General features: G+C 49.7%; 1 long non-coding RNA gene across 1 annotated transcript in view; it reads right to left on the bottom strand.

Moving 5' to 3' along the window:
- The window catches only part of LOC146829239 (uncharacterized), a 136,327-nt gene that overhangs the window by 79,980 nt on the left and 39,499 nt on the right, over window positions 1–16,848 (bottom strand). The gene's annotated exons all lie outside the window — the stretch shown is intronic.

Genomic DNA, 16,848 nt, shown 5'->3' with positions numbered 1-16,848 from the left:
TGGCGTCTTGCCGAGCGGAAGATCCTTCAGGGCTTCCGCCATTTCCGTGCAGGTGATAGAGTCCTTCAGGGTCTCAGATTGCTGCTTGCTCAGTGGTTCCCATCCGCAGGTGTCTACGGTGTCCGATATCAGAGCTGCCGCCGGCGGGTCGCTCGCATATAGAGCCGCGTAGTAATCGCGGAACGTTTGGAGCTTTGCCGGTTCCGCAATGGCCCATGACCCGTCCGTCTTTTGCAGCTTGGCGATATGGGCTCGTGCCGCTCGCGTTCGCAGGCGCCGCGCCAGGACAGCACCTACCTTATCTCCGCCCTCGTGATACCGCTGCTTGAGTGAAAGCAGGGCGCGCTCAGCCTTGTTGATACGGTGCGCGCGGAGCTGCCCGCGGAGAACGGCCAAGCGTCTCTTACGCGACGCCATCGGGCGTTCGTGGTCTAGCTTCTCTAACGTCTTTACTTCACGCTCGATTTTGGTTTCATAGAGCCTGGCTTCTCGCGCCCTGGCTGCTGCTATTGCCGTGAGGGTACCTCGTATCGTAGCCTTAAAGGCATCCCAGAGAAGAGGGAGGGGGGTCCCCGGCACGTCGTTATCAGCGAAATACGCCAGGATGGCCGCCTGGACCTCCTCTCTATCCACCGGGTCCCGAAGGACGTGATCCGGGAATCTCCACCGGCTCAAACGCGTCGGGCGAGTGGAACTCTCCCGTATGAGCAATTCCACATGAGCGTGATCCGAAATCAAAATGCCGGAGTGTGACACTGACATGATGTCCTTGTGCAGGGAGTGCGATGCTAAGAGGAGGTCGATACGAGAGTATGAGCGGTGTACATGGGAGTAGGTGTAGTCCCGAAGCCCCAGCGAGTAGTACCGCCAGGTGTCCACCAAGTTTAAGGAAGTGAGGGAACTCTTCACCGCCGCAGACATAGCCCCCGTCCCGTGAAATGCCCCCCCACAGCGGTCCATCTCCGCGTCCCACACCAAATTGAAGTCACCTCCAACTATGAGATCGGTGTCGACTGGCTCAAGGTGCTCCCTAATGATCCCGCGGATAAAGGCATCTTGACCCTGGTTGGGGGAGTAGATATTGCACAAGGTGAGCGGGTGATTCCCTCTCCTGAGCTCCACCCGCAGGAACCGATCCTCGGCATCCCTGCTGACCCTAGTGTCTCCCCGGAGGAACCCCGCCCTACAGAGGATGGCTACTCCCGCCGACTTAGTGGTGGCCGAAGACCAAAACTGGTGGGGGAAGCGGGGGTGCGCCATTCGCACCACATCCGATTTGAGAAGGTGGGTCTCTTGGAGGAAAATGACGTCGGGGCTCTGCAGGAGCAAATAGCGCCATATTTGGCGTCTCTTATTGGGTGAGTTAAGCCCTTTCACATTGAGGGATACTATCTTCCAAGAGGGCGAGTCAGTCATTGACGTAGGACCACTAGCAAGACATCTTTCATGCTGTTGTTCCCCTCAGACGTGTGTCCCCCCCACCAAAAGGGTACAGAAAGGGAGGGAGAGGAGAGAAGGGAAACATGGCAGAAACAACAACCAAAACACTTAATCGGCCAACAGGGCCAGCAAGGCCTATTCCAGTCTAGGGAGTAGCCAGGCACAATGGCACAGGCTGTCCCGGAGATGTCACTCTCCCAGAAATAGGAGTGGGGGTGAGTCATCGCTTATCTGTAGATCCATGATGTCGAGGGTCCGCTCCGGACCACCGCCGCAGCCGTATAGGTGTCACGCCAGGTACCAGGCAGGTGTGCGCCCCCCAGGGAGGTCCCCCGGGCGTCGTGAGAGGGAGGGCCAGGGCCGCCACAAGCAGACCAAGCCCACAGCCGACTCAATGTCCAAGCTGCTACCAGAAAGGGGGTGTCGCCAAGAATCCTTCATTTGGAGGCGAGCGCTTGCGAACCAGATGGTGACGGACCTCCCTCCAGGGATTTGATGTGCTCGATGATGTCTTGCTTGTCCCGGGAGGATCGTCTGCCATCCGGGGAGGAGGGGTGCCTAGGGCGGCGCACTGTGGACCACTGCGGCTTCAGAGGGACGCGGAGACCAGCAGGTCGGCGCGAGGGGCTAGCCGGCGGGGAGTCCGGGATCTGGAGCAGCTGGGCCGCCTCTCGATAGGAACGCAGCACACGTCGCTTAGATTCCCACTGAAACATGAGGGCAAAGGGGTGGGCCCATTGATATCGAATGTTGAGTTCCCTCAGCTTGTCCGTAATGGGCCGGAAGTCCCGCCGGCGCCGGAGGGTGGTAGGGGCCAGGTCCTGAAATAGCTGGATGGGCTTGCCCCCACAGAGGATTTCAGGTTTGCTTCTAGCCGCTTTGAGAATGGCTTCTTTCTCGACGAAGAAGTGGACCCGCGTCAAGATGTCAGGGATGAGTCCTGGCCTTCCAGACGGTCCCGAGACCCTATGCGCACGGTCCAATGTGGGTGGTGAGGTGTCATCATCACCTCGGATATCATGGAGTAGGACCGCCACAAATGACATGATGTCTGCTCCTTCCGCTCCAGTTGGCACCCCCCGTATGCGTATGTTGTTGCGGCGCCCCCTATTTTCCAAATCTTCTTGTTTGATTTGCAGCTCGACATGTTGTTCTTCTAGAGTGGCGAGCCGCTGCCATAGGTGTTCCTGGTCCTCCGTACGTGCGTCTAAGATTTTCTCCAAGTCATCAACCCGGCCACCGAGTTCCCCAACATCTCGCCGCAGCTCCCTGACACAGGCCTGGACCTCTGTGCGCAGCGACCCAATTTCTGTTTTGAGCTCCTGCATGAACGACGCCATGAAGAACTGCGTGACTGGCGCAGCGGCGGCCCCAGAATCCGATAGTGCTGGCGGCTCCTTCCCTGGCTTAGTGCGCGTCATGCTGCGAGAGGGTCAGGGGGCAGCGTCTCAACAGGGGTGAGCAGGGACCCCGGCACTCCAGAATGGGCACGCAGCGTAAGGCGCAGGTCACTGGGCTACGCAGTTCATGAATTGCAGTGAAGCCCGTTCCAAACGGCCCTCCAGGCTCTGCGCCGTCGGGAAAGGGGAATGCCAGGTTCTCGAGCCCCCACGCGGTGCCTGGCTGCCGGACAGGCGATCCGCCCCCCACGGGGGATCCCACCTGCTCAGTCGAGTGGGAGAGGTGCAGTGGGGGCGCCGTAGCATCTGACGGCTCGCCGCTTCAGTCCCGGTCCACCCGGTGGGGCCCCGATCAGCCCATCAGCCGTGGGGGGGCCTTTACGCGAAGGTGAGCCTCTGTCCCCGCCCCCACCAGTCCGGGCAGGCTCCAAGCAAGTCTAGGCCGCAGCGCCCCAGGCTGAGGCGCACTCCCTCCGTCTGCAATCAGGCCTCAATATGAGCCGGCCGGGGGTCCCAGAGCAGCCCCCAGGGACAGCGCGGCAGCACGGGGCTCCGCGATCCCCTTCCAACCTCTTGCTCTCTCGTCTCAGCGCTCCCCCAAGCACCAATAGTCGCAGGTCTCCGGGGCTCAGCTCAGCAGGCGCCAACCGGGGTGCAGTGAGGTCGGGCACCAGACGCTCCCAGGGTAGAGGCCCAACAGGCAGTCAACACCAGTTCACCGGGGCCCGGCTCACCAGGGGCGATGCTTTCCCTCGGCCGCCAGTCACACCAGGCCGCCTCTAGCGCCAGACTCACCACCAGGCCGCATCCACGCAGCAGGGAAAATGGCGGCGGGTGCTCTGCAGCCACCACGTTGCGTCCCCCAGTCACACCGGCCAGCCAGGCGCCCCCCTCGGGGAGCGGTCGTTCTCTCTCCTCAAGGTCGGGTCACTCCGCACACCCAGCGCCGTCAGCAGCCGTCTCCGGGCCCGCAGCGAGCCCCCAACGCACCCGGGAGCGTCCCGGCCTACCAGAGTCTGACGCCGGCGATCACCGCCTCTGCTCGGGCCTCGCAGTCGTCGCTCTCATCGCCGACGCCGTCCGGGGTCAGGGGACCTCTACTGTCGGTGCCTTCCAGCCAGGAGCCTGCAGCAGTCACCAGCGCGACGCCTCCTCAGCTCCGGACTCGCCCAGCTCCGGGCGCGCAGATCGGGCGTAGAGAAAATGGCGGCCAGCCCGGCCGGCACCCGGCTCCTCGTCTGCGCGGTATTTGCCAGCCTCAACAGCCACCGCCGACCGCCCAGACCGGCGCCCCCAGTGCTCCGCTCCCTCCGTGCTGTGTCTCCGGTCCAAGCGTCGCCGTCACACCACTGTAAGTGGCAGTTTACATCAGCGGCGGTCCGGAGCGGCCGCGACCTGCGTCCTACTCCATTCCCGGCGAGACCACGCCCCCACAGAATCTTTTTTAAAGATTAAACATGTATATAATTTTGAACTTTTTTTAGATGACATCTAGCCCATTTTAGCCAGGAAACTGTATCTGCAATGGAGATATGGAACCCTACCGCTTAGAACATTTACGACCAGGTGGTCTACCTCTTCTCCAATGAATTGTCCCGGTTGCAATTGTGATAATGAAAATGAACTTCATGTTTTATTTTTTTTTGCCCGGCTTCTAGTAAGCCTAGAAGGTATTGGCTCGTACCTTTGTGTAAAAATCTGGGGTTCGCTCATTGCATGAATGCATTCCGAATACTCAAATCAGATGTGACGAGATCTACTGTATTCGCTGTTTCAAAATTCCTGGCTGCTATGTGGTTTAAGCGACGAGTACTACTGAAAACTGCATAAATCGCTAATCTGGATGTACAGCTTCTTTTCCACATTTTTAACTGTTTTTAATATTATAACTAGTTTTGGGGTTTATTTTATATATGTTCGTCTTTTATGGCTATTATGCCGAAATAAAGATTTTACAGCAGCATTGCGAATTACAATAGAGGCAAAGGGAAGTCCCAACAGGTAGCCCTGCTCATTGCAAACTTCTCCGACAACGTTCTGTTGACCCTGACTCCTGCTGTTGCCCTACAGTAGAGAAGATGTACGCAGAAGGAGGGTCCAAAATCCATCCTCTCCCGGAGGGTCATGAGAAAGGGCCATTTCAGGGAGACAAAAGCTTTCTCAGGGTCCAACACCAAGATCACCACCTTTTCACTTACCTGCCGTCTACGGGCCAAGCAACCACACAGAGGTCAGATGATGTGCCTCATGGACCTGTAAGGCATAAAGCCAGACTGGTCAGGGCCACAATAAGGTCAATTACCTGCATTAGGCAGTTCCCCAGGACCTGAGTCAATGCTTTAGTTTCAATGCAAAGGAGGGATTTTGGCAAGTAAGAGCGCAGACTGTCGGCTCCTTATCCTGTTTAGGAATGAGGACTATGAATGCCTGACAGAGGTGCCAATTCACCCTGCCTCTTGGAGGCGCAGAACAAATCCCTCAATGGTTGTGCCACCTTAGTTTTAACACACTAAAAAAATTCTGGGGGAAACCCTTTGGTCCAGGCAACTTCCTACTTTTCAGTTCAGACAGGCCTCCGTGATCTTCCCTTGGGTAATATCCTTCTCTTGGGATTGTCTATCTGACCTCAGTAGCCACAGGACTGGAATACCAGTCACAAACTTGTGCATGTCCGTCACAGCCTCAGTAGAGTGGCGTGGGGCATTTAGGTACTGAACGTGTTGCACAAACGTTCACATTATACTCTCCTCCTTGTCCACCAGTGTGTCCTGGGGTGTGTGGATTGTGGTGATCCACTTCTAGCCTTCCTCCTTTATGGTCAACCAGGCTAACAATTTCCAAGATGTGGCTCCCCATTCACAATTCCTACTCTGTTCTGGCTCTGTGTTGTGTTCTAGCCTCCTGATGTAGCATTTGCTTGTATTCCTCTCCAAGTTGAGACAGTCAATCTGCCAGGTCAGAGTCTGAGGCTCACATATAATTTGCCTCTCCCAACTGTATCTCCTCCTCCAACTACACTCCCTTGTCAGTCTATCACGTCTCTTCCCTGCGATGTGGGAAACTAAGCAACCTGGTAGCACCGTCTTGTAGGTCTCCCAAAGTGTTGTCACTGACGTCACTGAGCCCCTGTTCAATAGAAAGTAATTGGTCATTGCATCCTGTACATATCTCTGGGTGGCCCAGTCAATTTATTCCCAGGGGTTCAACCAGCACAGGCGGGCCCACCCGGGTGCCAGAGCTTGGTAGATAACCGAGGAAGGTCTGAAATAACCCTTGGGAGGTAAATCATGTTTCAAAATCTACCCTGTTGGGGTACTGCCACTAAGACGTTATACAGACACGCCACGAAGCAATCCCCATTGGATGAATGTGAGTATTCCCTGACCACCGGGTGGAAATGCCTGCCAGAGATCAGCCAACCCCAGAGCCTCCACAAACCTTTGCAGGTGTGTGTCATCCCTGAGTGTCCGCCCTGAGTAAAGCACCCTGTCCATGTTCCCATGTAGGGTAAGGTTGAGGTCCCCACCCACCACTAGCAGTGCGCTGGGAATTTCACCCAATCAATCTCCCATCCGCTTCAAGCCCTCACTCTGGAGACCTGGGAGCAGGTACTAGGATGCCACAATCAACCTTTCCCTGTTCCACATACTCTCCACTACCGCCCAGCATCCCTGGGGGTCGACCCACTTCTTGACTACGAGGAACAGTAGGGACCTATGGACAAGGTTCCCGTCCCTCTAAACCCTGTGGAGTAGCCTGCATGGGCCAGGGTCTTGTACCAACATCTGCCCAGGAATCTGCAGTTATTTTAAACTAGGTGTCTCCCCCGCATAAGTTTAAGATTTGGGGAGTGTCAGATACTTCATTCCAAACCCTCTTTTCAACTTATTGCCCAGCCCATTAGCATTCCAATTGGATTTTAAGCGCAGTGCCTCTGCTCAAGGTGTGAAGCTCGGTCTGTGACATCCCTAGGAGTTATCCGGGTGCCATGTAACGAGCACCTCACAACCAACCAAACTAGTGTCACTACACCTTAGCACGGCCACCCACACCTCCCCAACTACCCACCCCACCCCTTCCTGCCGCCTTGCACTGCGAGTGTACAACAACCCGCCTACCCAATGCAGGTGTTTCCCACACTCCACCCCAACCTAAAACATACATTACCAGCCATTCAAATGTCCAACAAAATGTAGTCCAGATATGGGGTGGTCAAGCCCCGCTGGGATTATTCCTGTATGCTCATCAGCAGTCAGTCCAAGTTGTGCAGCCCCCTCCGTGCTTGGTTAGGTCTCCTCAAATTCACCCACTAGTGCCCATCATTACAAGGCCTCATTCTCAGTCATAGGGGTAAGCACCTGAAGGGATAGGCCCTCTGTGTCTTCTTCAGACATAACTGCATCAGAATCAGATTGTCCAGAGTTTGTATCCAACAGTCCCTAACGGTTTTGACTGGGTGAAGCAGAACCTCCCTACGGCGTTGTCACAATTGTGTCACTTTTCAGTTGTGCTTCAACCTTGGTGGGAGTCGCCCTAGAGCGGCAGCACGGGCAGCGGCGGGTCCATGTCCCCATTAACAGGGAGTGGGTGACCATGTCACTCCAGCCAGTCCTGTACCCCCCCTGCTGTGTCAAAAAGTTGGGATTCAGATGCAATCGAAATGTGGAGGCGAGCTTTAAGGGCATACTTAAGATTAAGATGGCGCAGGTGCCTTCATGGCCATAGGTTTCTCGCTGGCACTGCACCGCAGTCAAGTAGCCTGGATAAAAGTTGACTGGTTGCTCTGTCAATCGACTAGGGCCCATTTGTGCGTGCACACTGAAGGATACTGTCCCTGTCTCTAAAGTTCAGTAAGAGTGCAACAATAAGCCTGGGATGGGACTCTGGCGCCGGGGTTCTGCTGGGCACCCGGTGCACCCGTTCCCCTGTAGACAAGGTCAAAATATTTCCCTCCAGCATCGTGAATGCCAACCACTGTTCCACCAACAACTCAAAACATTGCCCCTCTGCACGCTCGGGCAACCCCACCAGGCGAATGTTTTTGCACCAACATCGACCTGCTTCGTCCACTAGTTTATCTTTAAGAGAATCCATATGATTTTGCAGTTTGCACCATTGAACATCATTGTCTGTTAATGTGCGTAGCTACAAATTTGGGATTCCACACTCTCCGTTCTGCACACCAGCTTTGTATGATTCACCTGTAATAGACCCAGGTTAATCAATGCTGCTTCAATGCTCTGCTCCAGGGTCTCCTTGGTGTCCTGGATAGCTGCCAGGATGGTTGTGGTATGGGCCACCAGGTCCAGTTTTACCACACTCCTCTCAGAGCCGTTTGCAGGGGGTCCACCCCCATCTCAGCCCCCTGTTTATAGCATACCATTTTGTGTTTGCTAAATGGGACAGGTGCTCTCATGGCTTGTCGCCAGTTATCCAGTTCCAAAACTGCCCCCGTGTTTCCACCGCCCGAGGAGGGAGTTGGACAGGTGACCACTGCCCAGGAGAGCAAGCGTGAAGTCCCCCAGTTACATTGTCGCAGGGGCTTGGCCTTTGCTATGACAAGAGGCTGGGCTGTGCCTGTCCCCACTGCCTTAGGGTGTCTCTAGCAGTCAGTCACAACGGAAATAGCTGGGTAGAGCCCCCAGTGTGGTGGCCGTCTATAGTCCCATGGAGCTGCGGTCAGCGCACACCGTCTCCACCGTCCCACATGTTGCCACGAAGGCCCAGGCCTCACGGGCCAGTAGATCTCCACCAGGAGGTGGCAGCCGTCTCTCTAGGACAGGCTGGAAGGTTGTTGTCAAAGTCCTCCGGAGCTGCACCAGGTCCCACCCGGGGCCACTGCTCCTCAGAGTGCTGCAGAGCCACTATGAAGTCAAAGCCTCCTGCCACGAACAGTTTCCTTGTGTAGTCACAGGGGCCGGATACGCAGTGCATGATCTCCTGCACTGCACTCCTCCAAGCCGTCGTTGCAATGCTTCCACCTTTGTGTGGCCGATGCGTCTGCCATTGCAGCCGCTGGTCCGCACCAGCCACGACTCCAGGAAATGGTGTGGTAGGATCCGGCAGGTCGCGGCTAGCACAAGCCCTACACTTCGGTTGCAGGGACATCTGCTCCCCAACCGCTGGGGACAGCAGGCACAGGGGCCTGACAGAATATGTGCACCAGCTGGCCTATGGCACCAGGAGCTCGGTTCTAAGCGATCATCTTTATTGCTGCCGTGATCATGGTGTGATAATCGATTTTCATCATTTTGGTGTCAGTTTATTCAATTAATTATTCTCTATTTTGATAAATTGGAGTGGAATTTTTATTATGCTATGCTTTTGACTTAAGCTCTTTTGTTATTTCTAAATCCTTTACGGATTTTCTCTAAGATAAACTCATGTGCTTTGTGCCACGGGTATAAAGGGTTGAGCTCAGGTTTAAATTACTGAACACTTTAACTGGACCAAATAAAAAAGTTATTTTATGACTTGTGATGGACCTCAATCCACCCCAACTAATAAATGACTTTATCTCAATTTTCATCCGGAAATCACATTTACTCTTGCCCTCACAGCAGTACAAGTAATTCATATTTTTGGAGTGGGAAAGTACAACAAAAGGTTGATGAATATCCCAAAACTTTGTGGCTGTTCACCAACTTTTACAGATTTGCCCACCCGGCAAAAACGACTAACCTAGGAGCAAATTTCCTCTTATAGTGTGGAGCCATAGTGATGGAATTTTCCTGTGACAAAATGACACTTTTTTCTGAGCTAAGGTTGGCAAAGACTCCTGAAACAAGCCGACAGAGACAAATAAAAAAACCTGCGAACATCTACTGAAGCTGTGCAAAAATTATCTATATTTGTCTCTCATATAATTCTCTATAATATTTTCTGCTATCTATCAGTTCCAGTCAATCAATCAATCAGGCGTTTGTTAAGCGCGACTACTCACCCGTAAGGGTCTCAAGGCGCTGGGGGAGTTGGGGGGGGGGGGGTTACCAGGCTCCAGTCCATCGGGGTGGGTCTGTTGAAGAGCCAGGTTTTGAGGTTTCTTGCGAAGATGGGAAGCGATGTTGTCTGTCTGAGGTGGAGCGGCAGGGCGTTCCAGGCTCGGGCTGCGATGAAGGAGAGGGAGCGGCCTCCCGATCTGGTCTTTCTGGTGCGGGAAACCACAGTGTAGGAGAGCTGGGCAGATCGTAGGGTCCTCTGGGGTGCGTGGAATTTGAGTCGGCTGATCAGGAATGCTGGTCCGGTGTCGTGGAGGGCCTTGTAGGCATGAGTGAGCATCTTGAAGGTGACTCTAGCTTCGATGGGGAGCCAGTGGAGTGTACGCTGGTGCTGGGAGATGTGGCAGTGTCTTGGCAGGTCGAGGACCCGTCTTGCGGCGGCATTCTGGATGTTCTGTAGCTTGCGGGTGAGGTTTTTGTTTATTCCGGAGTAGAGTGTGTTGCCGTAGTCGAGTCTATTGGTGACCAGGGCGTGAGTGACGGTCTTTCTGTGTTCGAAGGGGATCCATTTGAAGGTCTTACGTAGGAGGCGGAGGGTGTGGCATCAGGAGGACGAGTCAGCTGAGACCATAGCAAGAACTTAAAGGTGGATATTTACCAGTACTTTTTGTGATTTCCCTAAGAATATCTTTAGCTGTCTGTTGCAGAGAGCAGTGTATTCTTTATATTTGTATGAACTTTTGGCTGCCTTTATTGTCTGTTCTGAATGTTCTGTTTTTAATTTTTTACTTTCATCGCCATTATATTTTTGTCCTGCTCTTTGAGCCGGGCTCTAACCAAATCTTTTTTCATTTTGGATGTGTGGTATCCTTCCACAGCTGATTTAACAGGACTACATTAAGGACTCCTAGTAAATCTAAACTAATCCATCATCTTTTACTTTATTAAAACCTGTGTTCCAGTAAGAGCTTTCATTGTATGGGCTTTCAATATTGAGAATGATCAGGGATTCAGTTGTAAACCAAACTTGTCAATCAATTCTAGGATGAAGAATTCCTCATCTTCTAATAAGTCACGGAAATCAAGTCAGTGTTGGCAGCATAATGAGTGCAATGTTGGATGATCTGCACCTAGATCTAGATTGCCTGAGTAGGCGTGAAAGCTCTGGACAGGAGAAATGTTTTACAGGGGATTAAGGAGGAGTGAGCCTTCTCCTTATTAGTGGTTATGATTATAGGAGTAATAGTTGGAAATGAGCCTGATTGTCTTATGTCTTCCGTTGTAGGTAGCACAGATAACCACAGAATGGATTTCGCAAGCAAAAGTGAAGACCAATTTGTTTTCCAGTTAGATTCTGGAGTATTAACTATAACTTGCAGCACTCAACCCACACAATGCATATGACGAAAACTCCACCAGCTCTGACATTCCACTATCAACATTTAAACTCATAACACTTAATATGGGCGGGCCATAATTTGCCAAGGACAATATGTATATTGTCGGGAAATTTATGTCAACAGGAGGCTGATTATTTTGCTACAGAAAACACATCTCTTGGTAAAATACCAATTAAGGATAAAACAAAAGGAGCATCAAATTGAATGTGGGCCTTGCGCACAAGAAAAGATGTCAGACGTTGCTGTCCTATTCAAAAAGGATTTCCCTGTGCAAATACAAAACACCAGGAGAGACCCCAAGGGCAGAAGTCTACCAATGCAAGCCTTCACCTACAATATCCTTTCCACACTCATTAATATCAATGCCTCTAACACCCAACACAAATCCTCTCTATCAAATGTACTCACAACGCTAGTGGGCTGATCCCTAGAGTAGAGATTGTTCATTCCTTTCACAATTCCACAAACCATATAGACAAGTAGACATGTTCTTCGCATCTAAAGATACGTTAGGCATGGTAGTAGCCTTGAAGATCTGACCATAGTCAATTTAAAATGCTTGTCAAAGAAGGTTATCCTGTTGAGAGAGGAAGAACATAAACATTTTATTCTCACCTGGATAGCGACAGGGTTCAAAAGAAGAACTGGGCCAAAGCATAAGAAACTATTTTAAAGAAAATGAACCAAAAGTCACAACACAGAATAACTAACAAAATGCATTCAAGGCCATTTTTAGGGGTTTAGGTATATCTCTAATGCCTGGCATAAAGTGAGAAACACGACTCAGAGAGGCGAAACTCAAAGACTAGTACTTGAGAAAGTGGACACAGAATAGAAATACAAACCTTCAACACAAAAAGAAAGCAATTGAACTTGCTTAGAGGAGCAACTGTGAGAAATTAGAACAGGCAAAGCAGACTAAAAAACAAAATGCTATGAGAAATGGAGATGACAAATATTTCCACTATGAGTGAGGCAGAGGTAATGATGCATCCAAAACCTGGCAAACTCGCTGATGAATATACACAGTGGAGGCTGTTGAAGTTTGAGAGTGGTGAGGCTGGGCTGCGTTGGAGGGACAGCATCTGGGTTCACTTTAAGCAGACAGGTCATTTTTGGGGCAACCCAAAGAGATTTAACACATTGTAGGGAGTTTTACACACAGTATAAATGCAATTACAATATAACTACTTTACACCATTAAGTGCTCTTTAAAAGGTGGCGTTGTCAGCTCATTCTTGGCGGCAAACATCTTTCATTACCAGCATTATCAAGAGTGGAATCAGCATATGCAGTATTACCACCAACATATTACAACGTGGCAGCAGTAATTCCACCAGGAATAGTTCACCCAACAATAATCTTGCCAAGGGAAGATTAACAACATCCATTACATATAAGAAATTTTTATTTCACTGCTAATCTTTAAGTCAGGCCCTATATAAAACAGGTACATGGACTACTTTTTTGAGAATTAAATGGCCTTTCTGTTTTTGCACCTAATCGAGACTCTCTGCAGCCATATTGACTGCTCAGATGTATGTTTAAGATACTCACATGTCATGACATAAAATGGATGCATGGAAAGAAATTACATTTGTGAAAATCATGCAACATTACTGTTCGTCATAATGTCAGGCATGCCCAATGTAACATTCTTCTGATCCTTCATATATTTACTACAAGCAATTAGTGCTTTAATAAATACACAAACATGACAACATTATAACTTGTACTAATAAAGTGAGGTCAAGCAATGGATGCTTCTAGTTGTTTAAAAGGACCAATTGCCCCAAACTAAAAAAATAACCATTGGTATCTTAAGTGATGACTTGGACCGTCAACAGCTTGATGAATGTAATGCTGTCAAAGAAGTGCTTCATCTACCATTGTGAATTTACCCCTGTTGCAAAGATCTGCAGAGTATTCACTCATACTCACTCACAGATTAATTTCATTCTTTGGGATTCAAGCTCTTGCCTTCTTGAAAGGGGTCGATGATTATAGGCCCTACAGGCAGTATGGTACTAGACCACTGTAGCCAAAATATTGTCTGACAGAAATATAGTGTTCTAAATACCATTTGTAAAAGTATGTCCCATTGGACGTGATAATAGAAAATGTACACCTGACTGGATGATATTTTTGTATATTATAAAATATAACCTGACAGGCATTCTAGTGACACTTGTACCACCCTGGGTGCCATCAGCTTTTGGCTCAACCATCGAGTGTTTTTTTTCCGTGATTGGCAACCCCACCCTCAGTGGTTGATGCTTATCCTCTGACTCGAGTGGGTCACCTTTCTTCAGCGTAGATCTTTCTCAAACTTAAATGTATGTGTCTTGTAAAGCGCACTGCTGCCCTGAGGTGTCCTGGCGCTGTAGACCGCTGGGGAACCCGTCCTGGCTATCCCTGTGAGATGGTCCCTCCAGGGTATCTCCAAGGTGAAACCAGGCATCCCCGGCGAATGTGGGGGGCCGTTGTGGAGATGAGGCAAGCTAATGCCCAGAGTTGCCGAGTGTGTTCCTGGTTAGAGTAGGTACCGAGGCGAGAATTATCGAGTCCGTTTTGACCCTGGTCCACGACCCTGCCGCGTCGGGAATTGAACCCTGGTCCCTGGCCAATTCTCTGCTTACAGATCTGCCGCCTCTAACCAGTGAGCCACACCTCTCCACAACCAGTGAGCCACACCTCTCCACAACCAGTGAGCCACACCTCTCCACTTAAGCCTCAAAAAGACATAAGAGAGACATCTACTTTTAGGCATGACAGTGTTACGTGGTAGAAGGTGTATTACTTAGACTACGATAATAACAAAGATAATGAGTTCTTTGTTTTATTAATAAGAGTCATTGTTTTTGTTATTACAGTCATGAGAAGGACTCAGATTTGCAGGAACTAGAATGAGAGCTGGCTTGTAGAAATCACAGTGTAACAAATGAACTTCCTCACAACACATTGCTTAATATGTGTTGTAAATGCAGTGAGTGTCCCAGCACCACCATTCAAGCTCTGTTAGTCAGACCTGTAGCACAGATTTTACTTCAGACATCGGTGTGAAAATCAATTTTCAGCTTTTTGGAAATAAACATTTCTTAGACTATAATAGAGTCATCTGGCCTCTAATGGTCGAGAGGATATGGCCTAATGGCTAGGACGGTCGAACTTAAAGCTGGGTTACCGGGTTCAAGTCTTGGCAGATGGACGCTCAACATCTGTGATTCTGGGCAAATCAATCTCACTGTGCCTAACAAAAAGCAAGCATTTGTGATACAATAGGCTTCACATTTATGAAACTTTCACAAATGCGACACCTATTGCACTGCAAATGCTTGTATGTAAAGGCGCCCATGAAACGTTTGGCATGGAGTAGTTAAAAAAAAAAAGTATTACTAAAAAAAAAAAATACATGAGGCCGCGTTTGGTGCCACATATAAACCAAAGCAAAAGAAACACAATTGATGGACGGAATGCAGAACAAATCAAAACATTCAGCCCCAGTCAAGAGATCTGGGTTAAATCCATCATTCTTTTGCTCACCATGCCGCTCAAGTTTAGACCTGGCTATATGCAAATCAGTCTTGACCCTGTGCCTCATGGGAACAGTCCAGCCCGAACTGCCAAGCCAGGTCCTCCCTGAACCGGAAACAAGCAGCCTAGGACCGGTTTCGGGGTTTCACCCCTCTTCAGCCAGGATAGCTTGATTCCAGTGGCACAGTGAGCCCAGGACTCACGTCTGAGCATACCTGGCGAACTTAGGGCAAGAAAGCAAAAGACACACAATTGATGGACGGAATGCAGAACAAATCAAAACATTCACCCCCAGTCAAGAGATCTGGGTTAAATCAATCATTCTTTTGCTTACCATGCCACCCCAGTTTAGAATTGATTGATGATGGATTTAACCCAGATCAGTTGACTGGGGGTGAGTGTTTGATTTGCTCAAACGCTCCGTCCATCATCCCCTTTGGTATCGCTTTGTTCACCCTAAGTTGGCAGGGTATGCCCAGACGTGGGTCCCTTCCTCACTTTGCCACTGGATTCAAGATAGCCTGGCTGATGAGGGTTATGAACCCGAAACTGGTCCCAGGATCCTTGTTTCCGGTCCAGGGAAGACATGGCTTGTAGTTCGGGCTGGACTGTTCCCATGAGGCACAGGGTCAGACTGGTTTACATATGGCCATGTCTGAACTGGGGTGGTGGAGTGAGCTAAACAACGATGATGGATTAAACCCAGATCAGTTGACTGGGGGTGATTTGCTCAAACTCTCTGTCCATCATCCCCTTTGGTATCACATATATACCAAAGGCACGGCCGCCACTGTATGAGCATGCAATGCAATGAAAAGAAAAAAAACAATTAATGCAATGGGGCAAGCGTGTCCTGCCTGCAACTGCAGACAGGAGAAAACCATTTAAACAAATAGCGCTCGGAGACCGTAATTAAAGCCTACCAAGTAACAACACATGTAACAGGGTGTCCTCACAGGATGTTACTAAATGAGACAAGGCGGTACTAAGGAGGGACAACTATGCCTATTGTTATGGATTTGGGTTTTGTGAGATATACATCTCTGAAATTAGTTGTCATCTATCTGGTCAAAACAGAGTATCCTTTAGGCAGGCAATCTCAGATTGCACACCTCTCTCTTTTGCCTCTTCTTCTACTGGCCTGTTGTGTCATTTACATTTTCGTCCCACCCAGTGCCGCATACAGCATGGGCAGAGCGTCTGTCAGCTCACTTCAGCTGAATGACCAGCTTCACTGTGACATCATTCTTCCTTTCATAAGGAAGATATTGCGAGACAACGTAGTTCTTTTCAGGAACTGCTATAGCAAGTGTTATCTGAGAACAAAAAAAAATCTTAGCTTTTAGCTATTTTTTGTTTGTTTAGCCTGACAAGAACCCTGCAGCTTCGGCTAACAAAGTTTTACAAAAGATATGAAGATACAAAACTAGCACAAACAAAGCCAGAAGGCTGGCGGGCAACGTCAGCCCTATTTGCTTTGCCTGGTCTGGTTTCTCACTGTATTCTGTACCTATAGTGCCAGTTTCAAAAACTGATAAATATGACTGCAAAGCACAGATCGCAAAAAATAAATCGCCTGCGATACTCATACATGGATGTGAGAAACTCAAAGGTCTGCTTTTGTTCAGAAGCAATCATGTAAGAGGCCAAAATATTCTAACACTGCTTTTTAACTACTTCGACATCAACATATATGTTTTACTGAGCATATAATGGGAGACATTGGCATTTGAAATACTTGATAGCAGACTTGGGGAGATCCAAACAGCTGGGACCTTGTAACTGACACCACTGTGCCCCTTATCACGGGCAAGACTGAAAACCAATTTCTTCAAGACAAAGGGCACGAGTAAGAAGCAATGTTACTGCCGCAATGTGTGATTTTGTAAAACATTACTGCAAAAAAGTGCCATTGATAGCATTTCAAGAATCAAGGTACCAGTGTTAGGTGGGATGATTGGAAAGACGGACATTAATATACTAGTGGTTCCCTAATGTTGAAAATGACTCGCCTCAGCCGACAGACCCAACAGTGACTGAAAAATAGCTTTGAAAACAGTTAAGCCTATGTGAGGTGAAAAACAGGACTGCTACTTACTGTAAGACAGCCTCAAATTGTGGTTGTCCTAAATAAAA

The sequence above is a fragment of the Triturus cristatus genome, chromosome 5_2 (genome assembly GCF_964204655.1).
Source record: "Triturus cristatus chromosome 5_2, aTriCri1.1, whole genome shotgun sequence".
Lineage (NCBI taxonomy): Eukaryota > Metazoa > Chordata > Amphibia > Caudata > Salamandridae > Triturus > Triturus cristatus.
Note: the sequence above shows the minus strand (reverse complement) of the source record. Positions and strands in the feature narration are given on the sequence as shown.